Here is a 10216-nt window from a genome sequence, read left to right as displayed (position 1 = left end):
GGAGAGGAGAGGAGAGGAGAGGAGAGGAGAAAAAGAAAGCAGTGACGCGCTCAGGCCACGGAATCTAAGTGCAGGGCCCTGTCCCTCTGGGGGACTGTGGCCCATCCCCACCGCAAGCGATTCCTGCACAACCTGTCACGCACTGTAGTTAACCTCTGAGACTAGGAAGATACCCGTGCCCTATATCTTTTTTGAAACTCTGTGAGTTTATTTGAGCCAAACTGTCAACATATGCCGGGAAGCAGAACCTCTACGAATTGAAATAATGCTTCCCCTATTTTCTTTTTAATTAAAAATTGCACAGCTTGTTCCTGGTTTTGCATTTTAAAAGAACTCGTTTAAATAAAATGCTCCCCCCATGGGTCTTGATGCTGGACGCCATCTGTGCCACATGTCAGCATCACAGTTGTTCTACACGGCACCAGGCAAGCCTGCCTTCACACAGGTGCGCACAGCCGCTCGCACCCGATGTCCTGCTCTGCCTCCCAGACCTTCGCTCCTGTCCAGCTGCCTGGATGCAGCCACTCGTCAATCCACTTGACCACTCGTCACTTCCCAGGGGGTTCCTGACCCCCTTCCAGTCCCATCATCCCCCCCACACACACACTTCCTGCCCCTCACACTCCCTCTGGGCGCTGGCTCCTCCACTCAGCACAATCGCAGGTCCACGCCTTGTTCTGCAGTTAGTATTTGTCTCTCTACCAGTAGGGAGGGCCGGACTATGTGGTTTTACTTGCCCCTATGTATCTGGTGCTAATAAATGTGTTGAGAATAAATGTGTTGTTAGTGAAGCCACAAATTTATGCCCCCCCCCGCATTTAAAACAAACACACACACACACACACACGTTTTTCTCTTATATACGATTTCTTAGTTTGTTTTGTTACAATTTGGTCTGATTTTCAAAATGGTAGAAGCCTCATTTAAGCCAGAAGCTCCACTTACATCTTGCACTCAACTCCCAACCTTTACTCTGAACTGCAGACTGAGGGGAAGAGTGGGGAGGGATGTGTTAAACCCACAAAGATCTGAAATTTCGTCAGACTTAAATACTTTTATCCCCCATGTCTAATCATCAGAAAACCCATATCAAAATTACAACTAAACTACAGAACAACCATCATCCAGATCCGTCGGAAATCCAGCTACATGACAGCCCTACGACTAAGGATTTAAAGAAGAAGCCACATTGAGACGGGTTGCTTTCAGATGCAAGGATGAATAGTGGTGGAGAGCGGGCATGGCTCCAGGACCAGGGGCAGGCTACTTAACCACCTTGTCTTCTGTGAAATGGGACGGATAACAGCACCTTGCAGAGTTGTGACAATTATGTGTAATGTATGTAAAACAACAACAACAACAAAAACATTAGAAACCTGCTACAGGTGCAGATCCCGGGTAAGCGGCAAGCCCAGTGGGCCCTCTTTCCTTGGTCTCCGGAGGCCAAGTCTCATCAGTGTGGTGTCCCTCGTTTTCACAGGCGGCCCTTCATTTCCCTTCTCTTGTTCCCTGTGTCAGGAGGTGGTACACTGACTCCAGGAAGGACCATTCGTACATTTAAAAACGAGGCCTCCTCCCAAAGCTGTCCCAGGCCCCAGGATTAATCAGCCCTCTTTCCGCCACTAGATTCCAAACCCCTGGGTGGCGGGACGACAACCCATACTGGACCCAAGTGCCCTGGGCACCCACGCTCCCTGGAGGAGCTTAGCAGGGGCCTTCTGAACCCACAGTGCTAGCTTGCCTGCTGACACTCCCAGGGTCCCTTGGAGAGTTAACTCTATTTCTAGGGTGTCTTTTACAGCTTCTCTCCCTGGCTGGAATCCGAACCTGTTTCTGAGGAAGTTCTGTGACTCCGCCTGCAGTTTTTCCGTTTGGGCTACAGTGTTGCGGCCAAAGGTAAACTGTGGGGGGGCGGGGGGGGGGGGAAAGGATTAAGGAAAGACAGATAAGAGAATGAAAGCTGGGTCTTGGTGGGACGCTGCTCCCTGATGAGGAGACAACGCCAGCGCCACAACCTGTGTCTTTATTTTATAGCAGATGCCACGAGGCAAAGTAGGGGCGTGATCACGTTGTTTACAGCATTCTCGTGAGTTCCAACCTCACTCAACTATATGCACCTGAACTCTACCACAAGGCACATGGGGCTACGTGTTTAGACCATAGGTTCAAGCTTACAACCACAGCCGTTGGCTATAATTGTGCTGGGAGGGCCCTGCCCTCCAGCTGGGACTTGCACCTGGCAGTGAGAGGACCCTGTCCTTTCATTAGTCCGAGGCTTAAACCTGGCCAAAACACTGTAACCGCGCCCCATACTACAGAGCCCAGCTGCTGACTCCAGTGGGAACAGAACCCAGAGGTCCATGACCTGGACAGGGGAAAGAATGCCATCTTTGTCCTCAACTCCTCTGAGATTGAGCATTTCCTCCTCTTAGACATACTGGCACCAAACCAGAAACGATATCAAGGAACAATACCTGTGGTTTTGTCAACCGTAGAAACACAGAGGCTTTCGATTTCGCATCACAGTTGCCACCGCATCATCAAGTGTTTATGCAGATCGCCACTTACTTAAACATCATGACAGCAAGGAGACCTGCCCTCGGTGAAGACTGGTTTCCTGATAAAACTTTGTATTCTAGGGCACGCACTTAAACAGAGCATTCAGAGAAAGATCATGCGCTCATGCAACTCGGGCACAAAAGGATTCTTGACACCAAAGAAATGAAGGTCCCTTCGTCTCTGGGTCTTTGGGACATGGATTAAAGGCATGATGCTTACACACATGTATCTGTATAAGCTTCATGTCCTTTTCCAATAAACAACTGTTTCCCGCCAAATAGACAAGTTCCACCCCGATCTTTCTGACACAGGACAGGTGGCCCCTGTGGCCGGCCCTGGAGAGAAGCACCTGCTGAGAAAGACATCCACGTCCTGGGAGAAGGGCCCAGCATGGACCTATACCTGCCAGCTGTCCTCTCCTTCGCCCAGAGCCAGGGCTCCCTGCCTCTCCAAAAAAGCCCCGAGTGCCTCCTCAAACCATCTGATGGTGGAGGTGAGATGGAGGGACCAGGCCGGGACAGGTTTGGCAGGAGTTGGAGGTGGCGTCCTGCCCTGCAGGATCTAGAAGGTGAAAGTGAAGGGCCAGTTTACAGCCACCAGGCCCTCCATCCCGGGTGCTGGGAAGGGCCAGCCTGCTGACAAGCAGCACGTCCTCTGGAATTCATCACCCGCAAATCAAAATTCCTTCCTTTAGCACAGCCACAGCAGGCCAGCCCTAAGCCTGATCATCTCATTATAAGTTTCGTGTCAAATTTCACTACAGGCCAGCAAATAGAAACTAAACAGTCTTCGCCCATCCCCTCAGGGACCCCCTTGGGAGAAGATGGTCAAGACACCTCTACCACTGGCAACGGCAAGTGCTAGTGACAAAGAAATGACAGAAATGCCGCCCCGTCCTCACCCCTGAGCTGCGATTTCCTTTCAGGCACTGATCAGAGGTAGAGCAACCCAGGCATCTTGAGGTTTCCAACAGCTAATGGTGCTATCAGCACCCACCCACTGCATTTCACAAGAGTGATCAAGGCCGGGAAAGTGGCATTCCAGTTATCCCGAGAGGAATTTTCCAAGTCTGTAGCCTAGCTCACCCAGGACAGAAAGGCCACTGTGCTCATGCCTATGCCTAAAATAGTTTTCCTTTGCAGATAAAAATGTCTGATTTGCCTTTTAAAAAAACTAAAGAAGTAATAATAAAACCCAAAGAGAAACCACAATAACTAAAGGAAGTAGGAAGTGGAGTCCCATAAGCTAGCCTGAAAAGAGAGTAAGTAAAAGTTGACGTTTAAATCACATCATCTGTTATCCACGCATTAACCAGTACAGGAGAAACTGAGGCACAGGAAGGGGACCACAGAAGCAGGCATGGTGCTGCCCGGAGCCAGGACTGTCCCGGGTACCGGGGAGTCTGTGGACGACCTGCCTGCCAATCCCCACAGTGTGACCCTGGGCAAGTCACTAACTCTCTGTGCCTCAGCTTCTCATCACCAAAGGATGGTTGTGAGACCAGAACTAACTTATACAGGTCAACTGCCTGGAGCTGTGCCCAGCAGGTGTTACACCCTATACACATGTGTTTAAATTGTGCATCAGATTTCGTCCAAACCTAAGGAGAAACTCCGCCATCCCAGGACCACCTGCTGGTCACTTTACAGCTGACCACACTCCTGCAGCTTCCTTATTCTTACAGGGCTTACTTTCCAAGGATGACCTCCTCCCCAATTCCGGGGGCACTTTATCGCGTGGCCACCGTACGCGGGGCCAGGAGAACTGAGAAACGGCCCAGCCCAGCACAGGCACGGGAAGAGGAAAGTCAGCAGCCCACAATAACCCCCATCAGCTGCTGGACAAGTGAACACAAAGTATCCGCTCGCCTTCTCTCCTCTTCCGTCCCCATCCTCCAGACAAAAGACAGCCAGCTTTTCACCCTGAGCATGGTAACATTTTTGTTGAAAGGGTTTTCAATAACTGGATGGGTGGTACAGCCATCGGAAATCATGTTACAACACCGGCTGCGTGTTCTCAACGTGGAGGGAGTATTTTTAAAATACTGATGCCTGGACCCCTGACCGCAGAGCACATGAATCAGGATCTGATGAGAGTGGGTACCAGAATCATTCTTAAATCTCCCCTGGTGACTAGTATGTGCGGCCAGAGGTGACCCTCACCAGCTTGCGCGGTGAAAGTGGGAGATAAAAGGTCAGCTTTATGATGGGAGAATCGAAATGCTTACTTCAATCCAGTTGAGAAGTAAGGTCTACCAGGAAAGGCTACTGCCACCTCTGCAGGAAAGAGGAACTTTGAAAACACCCTGCCAGATGCAGAATGCCCACTGGGCCTGAGCCCACAAAAGCATCAATGCTGCGACATGAGGAAGGAAAAAAACTCAGATCCATAGAAGCAGAGCTGGGATCACACAGAAACATCAGGGCACACACAGCAATAGGACCCCCAGCACACAGCAAGCTGCAACATGATTCCCTTCAGACTTCAGAAAGTTTTTAAAAATAACACAAGATCCTTTCCCCAACGCTCTCAGGTGCCAACCACAACATTACAAATACTACCTTAAAATTTACTTTAGTTTTACTTTGTACAGTGTGATGCTAAAGTTCATGGACAAGGTCTAGAACATTCCATCTGCCTGTATGTATGATAGTGAACCTGGTTAGAGAATGGCGCAGGGCAACAACTACCTCCAGAAGTGTTCACAGAGGACAGATGTGTAAAGCCTTTCTGTGCAATAAGAAAAAAGACCCATGAGTCTTCAGGATGACTAAAGGAGTTGGCTGCCTGGGGCTGGCACTGGGTGGGTGCAAACTCCACCAGAATATGAAAATGGAAGCGGCAGGGGGGCAAGTGCACTTCATCTGAGAATCTACTGTTCACACGGAGGTTCCAGAAACCAGGGGTGAGTCTGCCACCACCCTGATACCTGTGTGTGATGGTTAATTTTACGTGTCGACTTGACCAGGCCATGGCGCCCAATTGTGTGGTCTAGATGTTGCCATGGGGGTATTTTTTGATGGGATTAATATCTGCAATCAACTGACTTTAAGTAAAGCAGGCTGCCCTCCGTGATGTGGGTGGGCCTCATCCAATCCCATGAAGACTTTAAGAGGAGACTAAGATTTCCTGAAGAAAAAGGAATTCTGCCCTCAGGCTACAACCTGAGCTATAAAGATCACACCAGCCTGCTGCCCTACAGATGTCAGACTTGCCAGCTCCCACAATCATGTGAGCCAATCCCACCCCCATCCCTCCTTCCTGACAACACACCTGGAGCTGCTCACGTGTTTCTCTGGGAAATGTCCCTTTGGGAATGTGGCTGCTGTGCAGGCCAGACCCTCCAGAGGGTGGGACTGTCTCAGAATCCCTGTCTTCCCTCTTGCTTCTCCATCTCCAGACCTCCACGGAGGCACTGATTCCCTCCATAAAGAGAAATGCCCTGCAGCCCCTCCCCGACAGCTGGGCCACTTCCGGGACCCCAGTAAGTGTGAGGCCCCGCCTCTCAGCCAAACTGGCCACCAGCTCCATGGGAACAAGGGGAAGTGTCCAGGAAGGGGCTTTTCAGCAACTGCCAGTATCACTTTGACCCCAACTGGTTATTTCTTCATGAAGGATCCCTTGTCTGCTCTCACTAGCCTGCCAGGTCTCTTTCTAAGTGAAGATCCAATAATTAAAATGTTCTGCATATAATTCTGGGCACCTCCTAGCTGGCTTCAAAATAAAGAGTGAACGCCACCAAAGTACACGAGTCCTTTCCTGCTGGGTTCTCGGCAGCTAAACAGTAACCATGGGAATGACGCTTTCTGAAATAGGCATCTAGGAACATCTTTTATTGGGGTGGGTGGGGTGGGCCCAGTACAGGGAGATGGGGAATGGGACAAGGAATACATTTCCATTCTTTTTCTTGGGTTTGAAGTTATCTCCTTTTTTCTCTATCTTTTATTCTTGTTTTTTGTCCTATAAAAAATAAATTTAATTTAAAAAGGAAAAAAAGTCTTTCATTGCAGATTAAAATTATGTAACAGAAAAAAATAAGGGAGGATTTCTAAAGTCTCCTACCATCTGTAGTGGGTTGAGTGGTCTGGCCCCAAAGATACGTACATCCAGGCCCTCATCCCCAGCAACTGTGAATGGGACCTTATCTGGAAATAGGGCTGTTGCAGGAGTAATCAAGTTAAGATGAGGTCGCTAGAGTGCAACCTCATCCAATATAACTGGTGTCCTTACAATAAGAGGAGGGACACAGAGGCAGACACAGACAGGGATGATGATCTGAAGACACAGGCAGAGACGTTCTACAAGCCGGGAACACCAGCAACCAGCAGACACTCAGAGAAGAGCCTGGAACAGATTTCCTACAAGAACCTTCAGAGAGAAGAGCCTGGCCCGCTGACACCTTGACTTCAGACTTCTTCCTCCAGAGCTGCGAGAATAACTTCTGCTGTGTAAGCCCCCCAGTGTGGGGGACTTGGTTATGACAGCCCCAGGAGGCTCGGACTCCACGAAGGTACAAACTGGGCCGCAAGCCGATGGCCTCCTCATTCACCGATACCAACAGTCATGAATGGAACAAGAACAATGTCCGTGAGCAGGGGCCATGCTGCCAGGAGAAACTTCTGCTTCTTCCCCCGCCACCTCCTCTTCCCTCTCAGCAGAAGAAAAAGCTAGGTACTTATGAACCTCCATGACCCTCACTGGAGAAGATGATAAGGATGGTGCCGATAACAGTGAACTTCAATGAAGATGCAGTGTCATATGTGTATGCCATCTCCTGAGCCAAAGTCAGCAAAACTGCTGACTCCCCGAAAACAAGTCATAAATTACAACGCTAAGTTCACATGAACAGAAATGCCTACGCCTGCTTCACTGGTTCTAGTTCGACCTGATGCCTATAAGAAATGACCTTCAGCCCGGGCCAGGGTGGCCCAGTTGGTTAGAGCATCGTCCCATGCACTGAAGGGTCGAGGGTTGGCTTCCTGGTCAGGGCAAATACCCAGGTTGCAGGTTTGATCCCCAGTCAGGTGCATGCAGGTGGTAACCGATCAATTTCTCTTTCTCTCTCTCTCTCTCCCGCTCTCTTTCTTCTCCCCCTTCCTCTCTTCCCTCCCTCCCCTCAATAAAAACATATTCTCCAGTGACCTTCACCCTCTACATTACATGAGAAGAAATAAATCATCCAAGTCTAGTTCCTGTCTTTCGTGAGAAATACCAGGAGGAAGAGGTAGTAACCACTGAAAAATATATCAAAGAGAAACTAATGAAGTATCCGGTCAAAGAAGCAGTAGATGGGCTGCATCCTGAGAGGGGAAGCTGTCACAAGAGCTCTTGTGAAAACTACAAGTGTCCCCGTGACAGAGTGGCCGGCTGAGTTCCCTCGGGGTAAGGGGCTCCATCCTCATCACACAGACAGACGAGACCAGCTGCTGATTTGAGATGCAGGCCATTCGAGCTCCTAAAGTGAGTACACTGAATGGCAACAACTATTCCAATAGCTAAAACTTGTACAGCTCTTGCTTCCAGGCACTGCACAAGCCCTTTACACGGTCAATCACTTAATTCCCACCCACCGGGACAGGCTGCTGTGGCATTTCCCCCCCAAGGCCTGATGAAAACGCTCAGAGGAACACGGGCTGGCCAGGGACACACAGGCAGCGAGGGAGCCCAGGGTCCAGATCCCTGCTCCAAGGTGCAATGCTACCCTCAGCTTCTAGTCCTACCCTGACACGGGCTGGGAAGGGAGGGGGCTGGGTTCCAAAAAAGTCTAGAAGAAAAAACAAAGGGATGATGTCTGTTGTGCCTCTGTTATCAGCAGGTAAGCAAACCCAAAAAGGCAAGATAAACCAGGCAAAAAGCACGTGTCCTCCGGGTAGAACCTGCTCTCACAAGACAGCTGTCTCCTCCCAGCAAGGCGGGTGGTGTGGACAGGGCGGCATGAATTGTTCATTGTTCTCACTTGGTGGTAAGGCTGTTCGCAGACTGGAGCCTACGAGGCACTTTTCATCTACACAGCCTTATCTTGGCCTCACCAGCCGGGGTGGGAATCTCCCATCTCCTGGCAGAAGACCCTGAGACCAGCCTCCTCCCATGGCTCTGGCTAGGGAGAGCCTGGGGGTTGGCGGGGCACATGTCACTGCCACACAGGAAAATCCTCACCAAAACTCTGAGCCAACAGTCGTCAGCTGGTTAGTAAAGAGTAGGAGATTAAAAGGAAAAACATCCTGGCCTACAATATGAATGAATGTTTTGGGTTTTCTTTTCCTGCCAGAGAAAGACTTGAAATCTCAACATTAATGAATTATAAACCACAAAGGAGGTGATTAGATAACATTTTAAAGATAAGCTAATAATTAAAATCCAATAATCCAACTTAGTTGCTTACACTTATAGTTCCTTTGGTTTTGCTCTCAATAGTCTGTGGCCATTAAAGGGAATTTAAAAACATAGCTGTGCTTCATGACATCAAGGAGGATGACTCTTAGTCTAGGAAACCCACAGCTCACACTCGTAATAAAATAAAAAACAGCATCGGGGGACGTAACTGCCGGGTCAGCAGGCAACTCTTTAACTGCAGGCATCCAAACCCAAACTGGTAAAATGAGACGTTTTTCCTTTTATAAATAAGGGAATCCACACCCAAAATAATTTCTATCTAAAAGAATAGCAACATCTAAAGGAGAGAATGTGTCAGAAAAAATGGATTTCATTTCATTTCAGTACATATACAATGATTTTTTACCTAGAGCAGCCTGTGTCATTTCTATTGTTTCTGTTTGATAATCTGAAGATTAAACTAAAACCAAAGAATATGCATGTCACAGGAACCACTCAAAAAATTAACTGCACATAAATTAATCCCTTACCTGTGACTCACTGATTGGGCTTTCTGAAATTATTACTAAGGTTATGGAATGATAACTGGAGTTTAATCCTTAAATTTCTTCACTCTTTTCAGACATAAATTTACTAAGAATAATTCAATAACAAGACCAAATAACTGAAAGATATGTTCTTTAACACTCTATAATTAAGAAAAATAGGCAAATCCAAAGAAAGTACAGTTATATAACAGATGAACAAAAACTCTCACATATCAGGACATTTAATCCAATCTCCTTGTCCTTCCACAGATACACTGTTGTCCTCTGGTAATTAATGTTTCTGATGAGATTATCAATGAAAAATTCAATTAATTGCTAAATTCTCTACTTATTAAAACAGGAAACTAAAACCATTTCAGATTTTTCAAAGCAAGTTGGAACTTGTTTTCAGCTCAAGACTGAACTGCAAATACCATATTAAGGAAATGCTTTAAGTCTATTAAGGGTTTCTCGAAGTATTAGGTTATCTAGAATAGCCTCTTACCTGGAGTACTCCACTCAATAAGTACACCAGCTATTTCTAACAGCTTTGCTATGCAGAATAGTTTTTTTCTTCTCCATAATATAGTCTTCCCGGAAACACACACCAGAGAATAAATGTCTTCCTATTAATTCTATCACTAGGGCAGCATATTAAACCCTTTCTGAACATCCTAAGGCAACAAATGATTGTACAAATGTTTACTATGTCTAGTCCTCTCTTGCTTAACAGATTGGATGTGTCCTAATAAAACTCCCTGGAAAGCACATTATCTGCTGACAGCCATTAGAAAATC

General features: G+C 47.7%; 1 protein-coding gene across 1 annotated transcript in view; it reads right to left on the bottom strand.

Moving 5' to 3' along the window:
• RAB20 (RAB20, member RAS oncogene family) overlaps positions 1–10216 on the bottom strand; it is a 26833-nt gene that overhangs the window by 1406 nt on the left and 15211 nt on the right. The window lies entirely within an intron of this gene.

The sequence above is a fragment of the Myotis davidii genome, unplaced genomic scaffold (assembly GCF_000327345.1).
Source record: "Myotis davidii unplaced genomic scaffold, ASM32734v1 scaffold242, whole genome shotgun sequence".
Taxonomy (NCBI): domain Eukaryota; kingdom Metazoa; phylum Chordata; class Mammalia; order Chiroptera; family Vespertilionidae; genus Myotis; species Myotis davidii.
The sequence above is the reverse complement of the archived record's forward strand: the minus strand, read 5'-3'. Positions and strand labels throughout refer to the sequence as shown.